The 16,128-nt window shown below is 41.4% G+C and overlaps 1 protein-coding gene and 1 long non-coding RNA gene across 4 annotated transcripts in view; one reads left to right on the forward strand and one right to left on the reverse strand.

The window, feature by feature from the left end:
* Positions 1-962: 962 nt before the first annotated feature.
* On the reverse strand, positions 963-7,776 carry LOC142600368 (uncharacterized). 2 transcript variants are annotated; one of them, XR_012833823.1, is made up of 5 exons: positions 7,476-7,776; positions 7,019-7,398; positions 6,757-6,911; positions 5,915-6,004; positions 963-3,317 (listed from the first exon to the last, which is right to left on the reverse strand). It is a non-coding gene; the product is annotated as an uncharacterized LOC142600368 (long non-coding RNA). The 2 variants fall into 2 exon arrangements; XR_012833822.1 differs by having other exon boundaries at positions 6,757-7,398.
* A 116-nt stretch (positions 7,777-7,892) lies between these two features.
* Positions 7,893-16,128, forward strand: part of RB1CC1 (RB1 inducible coiled-coil 1) — a 77,988-nt gene continuing 69,752 nt past the window's right edge. For both annotated transcript variants that reach the window (XM_075744096.1, XM_075744097.1), the window contains exon 1: positions 7,893-8,167. The gene's annotated coding sequence lies outside the window, so the exon portion shown is untranslated. The remainder of the gene's footprint in view (positions 8,168-16,128) is intronic.

A 16,128-nucleotide genomic window follows, 5' to 3' on the forward strand; every position in this document is an offset into this window, starting at 1 on the left:
GCTGTGCTGCCTGTGTCTGTCAAGGTGGTAACTGTAAAGCAGTATTGTATTCCCGGGAGGGAGGAGGAAATTACTCAAACCATTCAGGCACTTCAACAAGGGGGAATCGTTAAGGAAAACATGACTGCTTTTAATAATCCTATTTGGCCTTTTTGAAAACCAGATGGCACTTGGAAAATGACTGTGGATTATAGAGATTTGAATAAAGTCGCTCTACCTGGGACTTCCAGTACCAGACATGGTTACTCTTATAGTAAAAATCAGTGAAAATTTACAACCTTGGAAGGTAGTGATAGATCTTGCTAATGCTTTCTTTTCAATAGCCATTACATATTTATAAAGCATGTGCACATAATTGCACTATTTGTATACAACTACATTTAATGGCATTATATAGTCCATGGGGGAAGATAAAGTAGGGCCAATGGGCCTCGAATACCTGGCAGGTCGATTACATGGGCCCCCTGCTCCCGTTGATGGCATAGCGATATGTATTCACTGCAGTGGGTACAGTGTCAGGACAATTTTCTGCTAAACTCACCAAATATGCTAATCGACGTAGCACAATTAAAACATTGGAACAAGTCATTTATCAATATGGACCTCCTCACCATATACAAAGTGACCAAGGAACACACTTTAGTGGACATAATGTCCAAGATTGGGCTCAAGAGCTAGACATAGATTGGATATTCCACATTGCCTACCATCCCCATGCTAATGGCTTGATTGAAAGAATGAATGGGATGTTGAAGGAACAATTAAAAAAGCTAACCAGTACTAAAACTTCATAACATTGGAGTTCACATCTTACTAAAGCAGTTTTGGTTTTTTTTTAAACAGTCAGAATATTCATAATCAAACTCCTTATGATCATATTACAACACCTCCAGTACAAAACATGGTGAGGATTGAAATTCTTCCAGATGGTGTCTCTCCCAAAATATTAACTACAGGGGAAATTGAATTGTTTACACTTTTTGGGACCATGACCTATTAGTTTAGATGTAAAGATTCACATAATAACCCCTGAGAATGCCATATGGTTCTGTACCCCAACTTCTCATTTTACATCCTCTATTGATAGCAGATTCTTGAGTTCTTCTATTTCAGGTATCTTTGATGAGACCTGTGCCTTATCTAGAGGAGACAGCATTGAAACAGTGTTACTGGTGTTACGAACCCTACATTGAATTGAATTCAATCTGAAAAAGCACAAGCCATAGCTCTTCAATCTGTGTGGGCAATTACCCCACATCAGATTACCAAACCCAGTGTAATTAGCTGAAGGAGCTGGAGAAACGGTGTATGTATTACTGGAAGGAGATGATACTCCTGTTTTCCTCCCTTATCACAGGGTGGCTCATTGTGCTTTGTAGTCTTGTACTGCAAGGATGTGCCCTGGATACATTTATGTGAGATCAACATGTAAATACCTGGATCTGGTTGGCCTCAATTGTAACTAACTCATCTGCCTTTGGTATTGAGTGAAGATTAACAGCTGCAGATGTTTTGACAATGTGTTTCACTGGTGTGCCAACCCCAGTAGCTGTATGACAGAATTATACTATGCTAAGTGCATTTGATATTAATGTTCCTCATTGCTATTTTTTCCGAGCAGGTAACAGCTGTACACCAAGGAACGTTACAAAATTGATTGGCGGTGGACTATCTCCTTCTTTGACACCATAAACGCTGCTCTGATTTTGAAGGCACGTGTTGCTTCAACATAATTGATGTCAGCCAGCGTAGACATTCAACATCTCCAGGACTTAATGTATCAAATGAAACAATCTACTTCTGGTGCCTGGCTGGCTGAGTGGTTTAACTCCCTGACAGGATGAGTGGGACACCTGATTCAAAGCATTATTGTAGAGATATGTTTATTCCTTTTTTTATATGTGTTTATTACATGCCTCTATAAATCACCCTACCCTACACCCTGCGAATCCAAATGGACAGTTCCAGCTTTACCAGCAGAAGTGATCTCTTCAGTGGGGCGGGGGGGGTGGAATGCGGGAAAATAACAGAAGATTGGTGAGGAGGATTGCAAACATGCTCAATTGACTTGCAGCTGGGGTGTAGAAAAACATATATCATCCTAATTGTTGTTTAGCCTTGCGTGTTGGGCAAGTAAAACATCTGTGTTTAGATAACATAGGCCTGCGATAGACTCAGAGGCACCCTATCGAATGCGCTTGAGATTCCTGCCCTGCTGTGGGAAAGATCAGAGCAGAGTGGTAAACCACGCCTGCGTGAATCCCTGAAATAAATACAGGTGAAAACAGCAGCCTTGGTGATCCTCTAGCGTGGACCGAGCTCTGTGGTGCCTGTCTCCTCGCTTGTGTGCCTCTGCCCGGGTGCTGCTTCGGGGATCCCCCGGTTGGCGAGGTAACGAAAATAAATATACTCTTGGCACTTCATCTGTGGTTTTGTGGTTGTTCCTGCGTCCTGCCTGTGCTGGCTCACACAGCTCACGATTTCAGTTTATTCAGTTAATTGAGGTCAATGACTAATTCTTTGAATTGAGAGTCTGGGAGCTGGAAAAAATTGACGATCTTGTTTCTATTTCATTCAGGAATAAAAATGAAACAAAAAGGACTGAATGCTATAAGTTACTAACAAAGGACAAAAAGTTAATTCAATATGTTAATAGATGATATTTTCATTTAACAATTCATCTTCATGTAAGCACAAAGTGGGTTTTATATATTTGGTTTAAGGCTCTTAGTATTTTATTTAAATACAATTAATAAAATATATTAAATGAAGAGTTTCTGCATCTTGAATTTCCAGTTTGTGTTGATGGAAAGCTTGTGGAGGAAAGGGGAATTTATGTGCTTATTTTGAAAGGCAATTAGTCCTTACTAACAAAATTTAAAAAAAACCCAAATGTCTCAATTAGCAACTTAGACTAAATATAATCATACTTTTCTAGCCTTCAAAAAAATAGACTGCAGATTAAAATCTAAATATAGAAGGAGTGGACATAGACTGGAAGCATCTGAGTCTGTCTCACTGGAGTGCCTGATGAGGTACGTTCGCAGGCCGGCTGCTGTGATGTCAGCTGGCTTCTGGGCTGGGGTTTCCGCTGGAGACGCCCAAAATCCCTGTTCCTGGAACAATACTGCCATGTGCATCTGGCTTCCCGTACTGTTCCAGGGGTTATACTGAGAGGCAAAGTTCACTGCCGGGCTAATGGAAGAGCTGAAGCCTTGCAGGTGCGCCTGCACCCCTTGGTTTATAAATTCTGTCTTTGAGGTTACCAAACCAGGAGAGAGACTGATGCAAATCATGACAGGATCAGAGTATGTTACCTGTGAACAGAAAGACCATTAGGTATTTAGAATGTTATTTTGCAAATGGGACAGTATATCCTGTGCCATAAGTGTAAAAAGAAAAATAAATCAGGTTTCTAGCAATGTAGGCCGAAGTAATTCCTGGTATAACTTTTTCAACCAAAATAACTAACTTCTTACATAATTAATTTGATTGTTAGCGGGAACGAGACTTACCATTTAAAACTATGAATGTATATATGAACATGACTTAAATGCTTTAATATAAAAAAAAAAGCTGCTACACAATAAAAAAATGGGAAGTCTATTCTCAGTAACGTTAATTATTCAGTAATGCTAACACAGCAATACCTTTCTATAAATGTAATATTACTGTTGTTCCATGTAGTCTTCAGTTTATTACTTGTTTGTCCTTGTTGTTTTGAGTATCACCTGTGTGTTGTGGAGAGGTGGTGGTGTGGGAAGGTCTGGTTGCTACATTACACAAATGGGGGTCTCTTAAATCAAAATGCACAGCAGGGGATTTTTACAGGATTACTCAGGCTGCCCGTTTTCCCTTGAGAGCTTCTGTTCTTAACTATTTCTGAGGGTATGCCCATTTGGACTATTTTATCTGAGGTTTAAATGTCCTTTGCATATTTCTGCACAGGACCAAGAACTGATCTCATGACCTAGATGTTAAATTGAAGCTAACTATCCCCTTCATGCAAGGCGCTCGGGCAATAAACAAGAAAAATCACTTATGAATTCAAAACTTGTGTAGTCAGAATTACTGAAACATATTGGGAAGCCACACAACGTTAAAAATCACTGGTTAGGAATGATCCATAAAAGGGTCAGAGGGAGTGGCGTGCTTTGAAAAATGGCATCAGCTGCTCCTGAGTCATTGACCATTCAAAAACAAATTACTGAGAGCTTATGGACCAGTCAGTGCTCTGGAAAAGAGGCAAGAGATGAGCTAGTACTTGGTGTTTGCTATGGACTGCCAGGCTACGTTAAAGGGTAAATGAAGTTCTTGAAGTATCTCTCCCTAACATGCAGGAGAACTTGTGTTCTTGGAGAGTGGTGTTCACTTTGTATATTCCAGATCAGAACAGTAATATATACTTTATGCTTTAAAAAAATTACTATTTTTAAAAGTGATTACACTGTTTAGTTTGAGGAAAATTAATTAAACTGAAAATGAACACTTGTTCAAGATTACTTTACAAGATGCCACAAAGCCCCAACAGAGAAGGAAAGAACTTAGGCTTAAAATATCAGCCTTGACCTAGCAAGGGAGTGAATGCAGTTGTTTCCAATATTAAAAAAAAAAAAAAAGAAAAATGACAAGACAAAAATGAAGGGAAGTTGATGAAGGTTGCAACTGTAGGGGAAGCAGAAGTACACAGGGAGAGTTTATGGCAAGTAGAACTAAAGAAAATAGGAAGATGTGGTTTTTCAAGTACATTTGGAACTAAATAAATACTGACAGTATTGGTCCATTACTGGCACAGCAACTACAATCGTGCAGAAAGATTGATATCCTACTTCTCTGTTTGATACCGAAATAATTTTTCTGACCTAGTGTTATCAGTTTAAGAGGTGTGCTTGATGGTGAAGTATTAGAGATGAACTATGGGAATAAATTCTTAAGGCAGAACTCAGGGGGCTTAGTTTATTTGGTGCCATGGAGAAAAATAAGAGATGTTAAGGAACCACCTGTGAACAAACATCTCCAGAGAGAAACACATAAACAGCTGACAGTGAAACTGCCCAGTTGAGGTAATAATATGATGCTAATTAGCCACTGTAGTCCTTGAAAGTTTAGATTCACACTCGATGTCTTTCCTAAAACACATTGTAAATCACATAGGAGTTTTCACAGTCTTGTCCCATTTGCTTTCAGAAGAAAGTGGAGTGCTCAGACTAGCTCCCATTTCCTAACCTTCTTTTGGAATTAACTCAGTAATTATTTATTTTTTTCTTCATCTAAAGTATCATCTCTCAAAAACCGTTCTTGACTTCAAGAAATCCACCACCTCCAGTGGCTGAACCAGGTTTTTGTCATGATATCTCATTCCGGTGCTGTGGGACTGCACTCCTTATCCATGACGGTGCCCCCGCCTGCCTTGCTGCCAGCCTTGGCTCCCAGCTTGCCTTCCCTTGCAGAGTACTCTGTTCTTTTTGCTCCCTGACTACAGCTGCATAAATATGCAGTTTAAAAGAGACACGCTCTTTGATACACCAAATTTAACACCCAAAATTAAAACCATACAGTGAAAAACTCCTTTAACCTTCTTGTCTATTTTACAGAACGTGAAAAAAACATGCAGGTGAGTCCTAAAAAGTACACTGAAAGAATAATAACTTACATTAGGTACCACACTTTGAAAATGTGAAGAATTATCAGCAACCCTGATTTAATGCTTTCTTTTCATATATCCTGGAGCAAAATAATCTTCATAAAATACTGCTTTTCCAGGATAGAAGTGCTAGATATAATTCTACATTTTTATTTTTGTTCAGACAGGCTCACAAAAAACCCTGTAATTAGTTGCTTGGCATGAAGTGGCTCTGGATCACTTTGAGAGGAAGCAACATAATGAAATGTTACAAGAACAAGCCAGACTAACCTGCTCTGCTGGCAGCACTTTGCTTACTCCCCAGTTCCTGCTTCAGTCCTGCCTGAGCTGCTTCTCAGATCAACAGTTGTCCCACACGTGCTGTAAAAAAAATGAACAGTGCTTAATTGCCTGGAGCCTCATTTTATGCTATTGCTGAGAGCTTGAGTGGCAGAGGTGCTTTGCTAGAGAACTACAAACCCGGTCGACACAGCAGCTTCAGTGTTTGAACAGTTGCTGCTGCTTCTCTTGCTGATTTCTCAGCTCCTCAAACTGCAAGAGGTCACTCGCAATAGTATCTCCACAAGACAAGTTTAAGTTAGACTCATTTGTGCTTCAGGCTTACTAAACCTCAAAGTTGTTTTTTTACCTCTGGTTTACCTGTTTATAGCAGGTATGGCACTTGTTTTGTGAAGTTCTAGCTGGATGTCAATCCCTTCTTACTAAAGGTTAGTCCTTCACATCACACTCAAAGAATTTATGAAGATGACCATTTTAGGAGATGCAAAAAGCAGAAGTTGACATCTGTAGAACTAAACCAACATTTAACTTTGACATATCAGTGTTACATTACACAAAGCTGCCTTGAATTGCTTTGTTAGAAACTTGTATACATTTCCCATTACATTACGTCTGTCCATCCGAGTACAAATGTCTCCTCAGCTCCATTCACTGTTGTAGTTTGAAGTGCCAAAGATGTCTTTCAGAATGTGGGTAATTAGGACACATCTCCCAACAAGCTGCAAAATTGGACAGCACTTGTTTATCGGGTGCCACAAGGTGGCAACTGGGGGTAGCAAAGCTGCATTTACTTTCACAAGCCCATGGCAGTAGCGTTTTCCAAGAACGATTACCTGTCTGGACAAGCTGTCACCATTCAACATTGTCTTCAACATGACGGATGGACAGGAAACTCTTCAACGCGGCAGAAGTAGCTACTAAGAGTTTACTGTGAAAACCATAAGCCTGGTCCAGCTTGTGAGAAGTGGTAGACTTACAAGCTGACGAACTAGAAGTAAGAAAAAAATAAATAGGTGAAGTGCTGTGCATATGAGGTTTAAACAGGCCTAAGAGGAAACTTTAGGTAAGGGGAAGAAAATGCTTTATACAATGAACCTGTTTTACTCAGTCCATCTGTCCTGCAGACTGAAAACAAGATGCTTGCGCACCCTTTTACATTCCTCTTCCGCTGTGTTTGCTTCATATTCTGGCCGCAACACTGTGCTTTTCATTTCTTATATTCCATGACCTGCTGCCTACGGTGTATGTTACAGGAAAAGGAGAGGTCATGGTGAGGCAGCACAGAAAGTATGACCCTGCTGTACGCTGTGGTGAAGGGATCTTTGCTGCAGGATGTCCCTAACTCCAGCATCGTGACCCCCACCTGCAGTTCTGAGTGACACAGGCCACTTCCTCGCACTCCTCTCCAATCTGCCCTTCTCTGATTTATGTGGCTACATCGTCATCTCAAGGAAAAGTTCAGCCTCTAAAGAAGCCTATAATAAAGCGACGTGCAGAAGCTTCACTTTCATTTTCTCAGGAGTAAGAATCCGGTTCCTAACCTACAGCTCACGGTCTGCTTTGTGTCAAAAGCTCTGCGAGTCCCCACTGGGGCCCGTCTTTCCGCGCGGCCCTGGCAGGGAAGCAGCGAGAGGAGCCCGGCCTGGGCGGTGAGTACACCCGGCGCCTCTCTCCTGCCGAGGGAGCAAGGACTTTAACGTTTGTGACATGGCAAGAGGGCTGCTGCCGGCCTCCTCGCCCAAAGCCTCGGCGTCCTGCGGCTCCGAGCCGGGGAGGCCTCGGGACGGGGATCCCAGGGCCGGGCCGGTTAACTGCCACCGGCCACGAGCAGCCCCCGCGCCGCGCTTCGACGGGCTCCGGGGTCTCCCGGGGTGAACGCGAGGGTGCGACTTCCGCCTCCCCCAAACCCGCGCACCGCCGCCGCCACCACTTCCGCCCCGCGGTTCCTCCTCCGGGCCGTCCTCTCCCGGCATGCACTCGCGCCGGAAGCGGCTGACGACAATAACAAACATCGGCGGCGGCGGCGGCTGCGCCAGGACTCGCCGTCCCCGCGCTCCCCAGCCCGCCCCACCGGCCCCGCGCCGCCTTCCCCGCCCGCCAGCCCGCCGCCTCTCCCCGCTCGGCCGCGGTGACCGCCGAGGTGGTGCCGCCCCCCGCGAAGCCGCTGGGCCCGGCCGCGCCGTGGGGGGGGTGTGGGGCGCCGCCACCGCCGCAGGATGCGCGGCGCTGCCGCGGGACCCTCGGGTGAGTGGCGCCGGGTGAGGGGCGGGCTCCCCCCGCCGCCCCGCTCCTCGCCTCGGCCCCTCCCAACCGGGGGAAGGGCGGGGATCCCGTTACCGGGAGGGCGGCCTTGGCGAGGGGCGGCGGTCCCGGCTCTGGACGCAGGGCTACACCCTTGGGGCGGGCGACAAAGAGCTGGGAGGCGGGGGGGGGGGGGGGGGGGGGGGGCGCGGCGGTCGGGATCCCGCGTCTGGTTCCGTTCCCGGGGTGACGGGGTGACCGCCGCGCAGCCGTGGGGGGGCGGCGGCAGCTCCCAGCTCGCAGGGGGGAGCCGCGGTGGCGGGGCAGCGCCGGGCGGCCGGGGTGCTCCCTCCCTGCCCGGGGCTCCGCTGCCAGGGCGAGGGATGCACGGCGAAGTTACTACAAGGGATGACTCAGCCTGGCTGCGCCTCCGTGCTCGCCGCCGGCAGCGGTCGGATAAGCGCCGTGCAGAAGCGATGTGTTTACAAGCGTTGCTCTGCCTTTGCCTCGGTTGTTTACTTGTTCCTGTTCCCGAGGAAGCATGTGTCGTGTGCTGGATTTTCCCATCGGTTTCTCGTTATTGCTTGCGTCTACGCTTTGAGGCCGGTCCGTTGATCCGTGCTGGCGTTTCCTTCTCAGTGCCCCCCAGAGTTCTGGCTGACAGCGATCCAGAGGAAGACATGCTGATATGAGTCCTGGGAAAATGAAATGAACTGATCTTTGTCACACTCGGGTTTCTTCCTTAACTTCATTTAGAGATGAGGAAAAAAAAAAAATCGTGCTTGAACTGGAGATACTTGGAACCAACCCAGAAATTTTAGTTTTGTCCTCTTATAGTCATAGCTTTTCTTATCGTGTCATTTGTTTTTTGTCCGAAGTAATTAAGTGGTGTGTTCTGTCCACGAGCCATTCCCCATGGTTTGTATTTAAAGCTTTCACCTTTATTTCTTTATGGGAGAAAATGAGGAGATTGAGTATTTTTCCTGCCACTCACGTAAACGTGTTAGACTTCTGAAGTTATTTGGCTGCCTGCATGGTAAAAGTACCTCAGCAGTGCTGGAGAAAATAATGAGAAAGAACATGCTTCTTACAGTTGGGAAGTTCGTACAGCTGGGAAGTACTGTGAGGAATGCTAGACACCATAAATACTTCATAACAATGAGGAAAACTTATGTGCTATTATGGTATATTTAAGTTGTGAACTTTAAGAATGTTTAATACCTAGTACCTAGGGAAATTTTTAGAAGATGAAGTGCAGGAACAAAGGACTTTATGTTCAAACACTAGATAACAGTAAACTTTAGTGCCAAGAAGCAAATATTAACAATGTTAATGATGTTTCATTAAACATCATTAAGTTTAGTTTAAATGAAAGTGTGAAGAGGATATATTTGTACTTATTCTAAATGCTATCTGGAACTCAAAGTGGTTTTATTATGTTGGGAGTAGTAAGGAAAACAACTTACTGAAGAACATGGGGTAAGGGACTTCAGCTGTGCCAGTTATAGAGCTGGAAATACAAATGGGATCTTTTGGGATAATGGATTAGTGTAAGATAGACCTAATTGCCCTTTAGAGGTATATTATTGGGTTTTTGTTGTACACTTTGTATAAGTAGATATATATTTATCTTTTTTTTTTTTTTAAAAAGCAAACCTATCTTATGCTGTATTGTATTGATCTAGCCTCATGCTCAGCACAGATTTGGGTTATTAGTCTCTGAGATCATATTCGAGGGACTGGCTCTCTCCCCATGTCATGTTACCACATTTATAATTAGAAGTGTATGCAGCAGATTTGCACTCCGACTGGAGAAGAGGGCAGGGATTATTTTGAGGTTTTTTGTGGTGTCTGTCTGAAACATTTTTGTCCCTGCCTGCTGTCTGAACATAGCTAAGGTTATGCAGTCTTGCAAAAATTAAGTTGAAAAACATAATTTATGAACTATTAGTACATGTCTTAGAATTTCAGTTGTTGTGGTTGAGTAGGGGGTGAATGTCTGTGGGGGGGAAGGAGTAGTACATGTTGATTTCTTACTTTTGATAAGAGAGTGGCAGTTATAGTAGGATCATTTGGCAGAATTTTTCTGTGTATTATCTTGTAGGGTAGGTTGTTATCAGTGTGTTTTTCAGTCTTTATTTGTTTTTAAGCTAGCAGTTAGTTTCTGTGGAAGACTGGCTCAGAGTGGTGTAAGGGTCTTGAGACTTATTGCACAGGTTGGGTTCAGTTGCATATTGTGGTAAAGCGAAGCAAGTAAAAAAAATGAAAAAATATAGCGTGCATACCTGGGCGTCACACAAGCTACTTCAGAGTCACTTGGGCAGTGTCCAGACAGTCATACATCTGTCTCCTTCTGCATATGCACAGTGCTCGAGAAAGCTATGCTCCTAATTTTGATCCACAGCTTAATGACATTATATGATGAATTTCCGAAGAGAAAAAAGAAATTTTTAATACTGTACTACTTTCAAGGACCCTACTAATAGCATTCTGATGCAACGTTGATAATCAGTGTTACCGAGTAGCTAACACTTGATTACAAGATGCCAACTTACGTAATATATTGTATTATACTGCAGGACCTGACTGAATGTACTGATACAAAGCAGGCAAAAAAGTATTACTAATCTAATTGCTAGAATTACAAAGTGTCTATTTTGTTGCTGCTTTGTCAGAGTAATATTTTCAGTGTACAAGTTGCAAGATCCTTACATAAATTCTTTGTCATAAAAGACTACAGCATGATTAATGGTGATAAATTGCTAACAGTGATTTTTGTGAGCTAATTAGGATTCTGTGGTTATTGTGATAGTCACTTGTCTATTTATGAATTAATGTATATTACAGATCCACTTTTAACTTAGTTTTGAGCTTAGTTGAAAGAGAAGTTGGAAGACATCATAGCCATGGATCAGTGATTTCTATCCCCGTTCCTGAGCAGGGTTGAAAGTGGATATACTTCGGTGATGTTTCTTCTAATGGGATTTGAGCATAACTAAATTGTTAATAATGCATAAATCATATCTAAATTGTTGACAGTTGTTGATAGAAATATTGACAAACAAATTTATTGATACATAATTTTCATTCAGAGATTCGGAAGGGGCTGGCTACTGTTGGCTGGTCAGGAGAACCACCTGGGGTGTCAGGGCAATTCTTGCTTGCCTTCTGTGTGTCTCCAGGTATGTGTTTTCCTTTTGTTCAGGTTTGCAGTCCATGGTTGCAGTAGGATTCTGATCTCGAGCTACCAGCTCCAGCAACAGCTAATGTAGCTTTTTATGTGCAGATGAGATGTTGACAGTTTCTTTTGGGAACAGATTTTGCAGGTGGGCCTGCTGTCTTTATCGCATCAAGGTGAAATGATTACAGTGTGCTGTATATAAATCTCTACATAGAGCAATTAGATTAGTAGTTTGTGCATCTAGAAAATTAGCTGTTGTAGAATGTGGTAGCCTACTTCCTATGTGAAATGACTTGTCTGTGTTAGATGTATTTCTGTCTGACCTGTATTGATCACCTGTTGATTGAAAGTGAAATGTGAAACTGCTTTATTGACTGGTTGGGTTCCAGATGTCCTGTATCTGTCTTGCTGTGTAATGCCATGGGTCCCATAAGAAGAATCATGTGTGAGTATTTGAGACTAGCTCTGCTGAAGGAATGTTCTAGTGGGTCTCTGACTTCAGAACATACTTTTATTTTCTTGTTGTGAAATAGCTCATATTTTCTTCCCTCCTAAGACTTATTTTTGAAATGGTATTTTTGCTTTTTCGGGAGAGTAGGGAGGTTGTGGTGGTAGTGAAATAGTGTGTTCAGTATTTCGATTACCTGTTCTTTTTATTTGGAGCAATTAAGTGAAACTAGTGTCTGTATGATAGAAACACAATATATCCATCTTTATTATTATTCTTGAAAATATGTTTGAAAGGCCAGTATGCTGTTTTCAGCTTGAACAGATTGAAAACAATGTGTATTTCAGAGGTAGAAAGCCCTGAAGAACTAATTCAAGAAAAAATTTTACTTCTATCATGGATTAAAAAATCAGACAACTTTTAGCAAAGCTAAAATATAAATTCTGTTAAGAATGGCACTTTGCTGAGATCCGATATCTGAACATTTGATGTAGCTGCTCCTAAATTCTCAAATTTTATTTTGCTTTAGTGTTCAGGTTCTCTTTTGTAACTGACTTATCTGCCAGTTTTTTTGTATGATTGAGTATGTTCATGCTACATTCTGTAAAATATGCTCTTTTGTCTATTAAGTATATTCTAGATATGGCTGCAGCAATTTTTCCTGTTTATTTGAATGGTGGTGTTTTCCTGATACTGCAGGGACTCTAAATGTCAGTGGTTTATCTCAAATTTTATTTTGACTTTGATGACAAGTAGCAGTGCTGGTATGTCACCAGTGTGGATATTTGACCCTTATTTAGTGTAGTTGTGCCTAGGATAGACAGTTCATGCTGACAAAATGGTGCTTTTATTTATACAGGTTTCCTCCCATCCTCCAGAGTGTGTATTTTTATTAAATTCAGATGAAGTGGAGCTTCTTATGTAAGACTATATTGTGTAACTGGACTAGCAGCTCTCTGCTGATATATTATGCTAATGCTATATTGCAAGTATTCTGATAGTAAACTCAAGATGACTTATTTGTCTATTGTAATTAAAAATATTCTTTACAAATGCTTGTGTTGTCCACTGTTTAAAATAGACTTGATTCAAACCCCATGAGTGATACTTTAAACAAAAAATGAAAATATGAGTCAAAATTCTCAGTTCTGTCTGAACGAAAAGAGGGGGTGTAACATGTAAACTTAACTTTGAGTCTTTCACATAACATAAGTAGAAATAAAATACCTGTAAAATTCAAAAAGCAGATGTAATATAACAACAATTTCACATTTATGTTGTGGCTGCAAACAGCACAACCAGGGTTCAGTAAGGTAGGAGTACACGTTGTAGTATCTCAGCAGTTGTGGGTTGTGTGGGGTTGGGGTTTTTTTTGTTTTTTGAGGTTGTGTAGTTCTTAAGTTGGTAATATTCCATAAAGGGATTTGTTCGTGTACTTTGTTGGCTATTTTAAACTACCAAAGATTTATCCCAGAAAGGTAAAGAAGGGCAGTTGAAAATTACTAACCACTTTCTTGAGATAAGATAAAATTTAATATTCTTCAAACCCATCCTGCAGCTTTTCTCGTTTCTCAATACATTGTTGTTATCTTCTTTCAGATTGATGCCAATAGAGATCTGAAGGTGATTTGTAACTATGTAATACTGCCAAAAATCTAGACATGATTTTTGAATATGTATTCATAGAGAGGGTAGGGGTTATGTTGAACCTGCATGTCTCTGATGGTCCTTTACTTCTCTGTTTCAGATACCACTGGAAAAAAAAAAAAAAAAAAGATGTGATAAATAGGAGGAGGTTCATAGGTGACATGTGAATTATAAGGAACTTAAAAATGAGAAATTAGAGAAATTCCATCTTTATAGCATGAAAGTTCAAATGTTAGATTTATAAACATCCATATGAATACAAAAAATTTGAAACAAGTTTGAAAGTTGTTAATCATTTGAACAGTTTACCAAGATGGTAGTGCCTTTCCTTATTATTGGAAACTATTAATGTTATTCTAAAATATGATTGCCTATGAATAGAAATTAATGAAGGAAGAACCTATGACTTTTATGTAGGCAATCAGACTAAATCACAAGGATCTTTACTTGTCTTACATTTCATTATTGTCAATCTTTTACTTCCTTTTCTATCTAGTGTTTTCATTCCTGTGAAATAAATGCCATTGAATCAGTCTTACTTTCTGTACTTTTATCCATTCAAGTAGGTCTGGCTGATTTACCTTGTACTATCCACATAAAAAAGGGGGAAAAAAAAACCCAAACAAAACCAAACCCTTGTAGCATTATGATGGTGTATGTGGAGAGGGGAGGGCAGGAGAAGTGGCCTCATAGTCTACATTTTGACAAACTCTGTCATCAATTGCACTCATAGTAATTGTCCATTTTTGAATTACCTTAGCCTGCTCTTTAAGAGTATACTGGCATTTTTTTAACAGGTTACCATTTAAAAGAAGTTATCTAATAATAACTGATGATGGCACATGCAGTTAGGAATGTGAATGATGCCTTCTGGAAATTCTCACTTGTCTCCTTGGATGATGACGCTGACGTTCGATACCCCTTGTATTCTTCATCAGCCTCTTTCCAGCCTTAGTTGTAGTGTAACAGTGTGTGGGGCTGTGTAATGAACTGGATCATGGAACTAATTCGAGCTAGCAGTCACCTGGGGAAGCATGCTGTTTCTAACTTGTTACAGCAAAGTAATCCAGTTTACTCCATAGAAGTATGGAAAATTGCACCACTGAAAGTTGGTGCAGGGAGAGAAGCAGAAGAACAACTGGTTGAGGAAAGGAATTCATAAGTCTGGTGCTCTTACTATAAGCAGTATTTATGTGATTGTGGTCTTGGTTAACCAGAGAGAGAGCGTTAGTGAAAGAAGCATTGGTGCCGACTTGTCTGAGTTTGATGTTAGAAATAAAGGAATTTTTGTTGGCTGTTTCTTGCAGAATTGTTTGCAAACACTGTAAGATTTTACATGCTATTATTTTTAAAGAGTATATGTCTACAGGGAGAACCTTCCCACCAGTATGGAGTCAGTCAGTAACTTGAATAAAACCACCTGAAGCTCTACATACCCAAGAGCACCATTCTTTGCAAAGTCAATATGTTAATTTCTGTAATTGGAGGGAGACTTGTAGTCTACAAATGCTTTTGAAATAGCAAAATTATACATTAAAAAAAATAAGCTGACAAAACCTTCAGTTAGCTTTGTCAAAGACCGAGTCGCAGACAGCTGTGGAGAGACTGTTTCTATCAATTAAAAACAAAAAAGAAAGAAAAGGGTACTTCTAGCAATAGCAAAACTGGGCTGTTTCCTAGCAATAAGAATGTCAGAAGACCGTGGTTTGTTTTCTGACTTGTACCTGTTAACTGAGGCACAGAAATCTCAGCTTCTGTCAGGTAAGAGATGTGGGGTTTTGAAAAATGTGGTAAAGTTGAGGGTTTTTTTACTGTTGGAGGAGAGTAACTTCTGTCTGATCCATTGTATGGCTTGTGTTTTGGCAGCTCCTCAAATTGTTGAAGAGAGCAGTGTAAATAGATGCTAACCCTCGGGTCTGAAGTTTTATAATTCTGTACATACGGAATCATGATACAATGCCTAATAATGTGCTTGTTGCCTCATAAACGTGTTTGAAACTATTGCTTTCCTAGAATTCACGATGTATATTTTGTCTGAACTTGTAAGAAGCTGCGTTGTTTTGGGCCCCACCAATTTCAAAGCTACTCTTTAATGCGCCATGTTGTCTTACCTGCCCAGACACAGTTGCTTTTGATGTCTTGCTGTTCCACTGTTGATGTTGTTGAGGATCTGTGAAGGTATTGCTGCACCTACTTTGCTGAATGAGGAGCTTTTCATGGAATTCAGAGTTGCAGGAGCAATGCTGAATATGGTGGTCATATAGAACTCCTCAGTATTAAGTTGGTATTGTGTGAGATGATTGATCTTAAAGGGGGGGGGGGGAAGCCTCTTATACTATGAATTACTGTATACTGAATTAGTTTTGAAATTCTTCTTTAGTGAATTGGGAAGTAGGGGGCTTAGGCGTGATTCCTGGTTGCTCTGCAGAACTGCAGCTTTGTTCTTGTGTTCAGTGGAAAAGAGTTGCTTTACTGACCAGCAGCTGAGTTTGAGCTGCTAACACCACAGTGACTGGTGGAGATGCTGTAATTAAGTAACCGCCTCTGTGCCTGTGCACATCTGAGCAGAGTATAAATAGAGCTCCAGATGGCACCTTACAGATGTCAGGGATTGACAGCCTTTCTTTAAGACTACAGTGTGGCTTGAACATGAGGTTTATAGGGTTTCACATAAGGTGGTAATGGAAG

This window comes from Balearica regulorum, chromosome 2, assembly GCF_011004875.1.
Source record: "Balearica regulorum gibbericeps isolate bBalReg1 chromosome 2, bBalReg1.pri, whole genome shotgun sequence".
NCBI lineage: Eukaryota > Metazoa > Chordata > Aves > Gruiformes > Gruidae > Balearica > Balearica regulorum.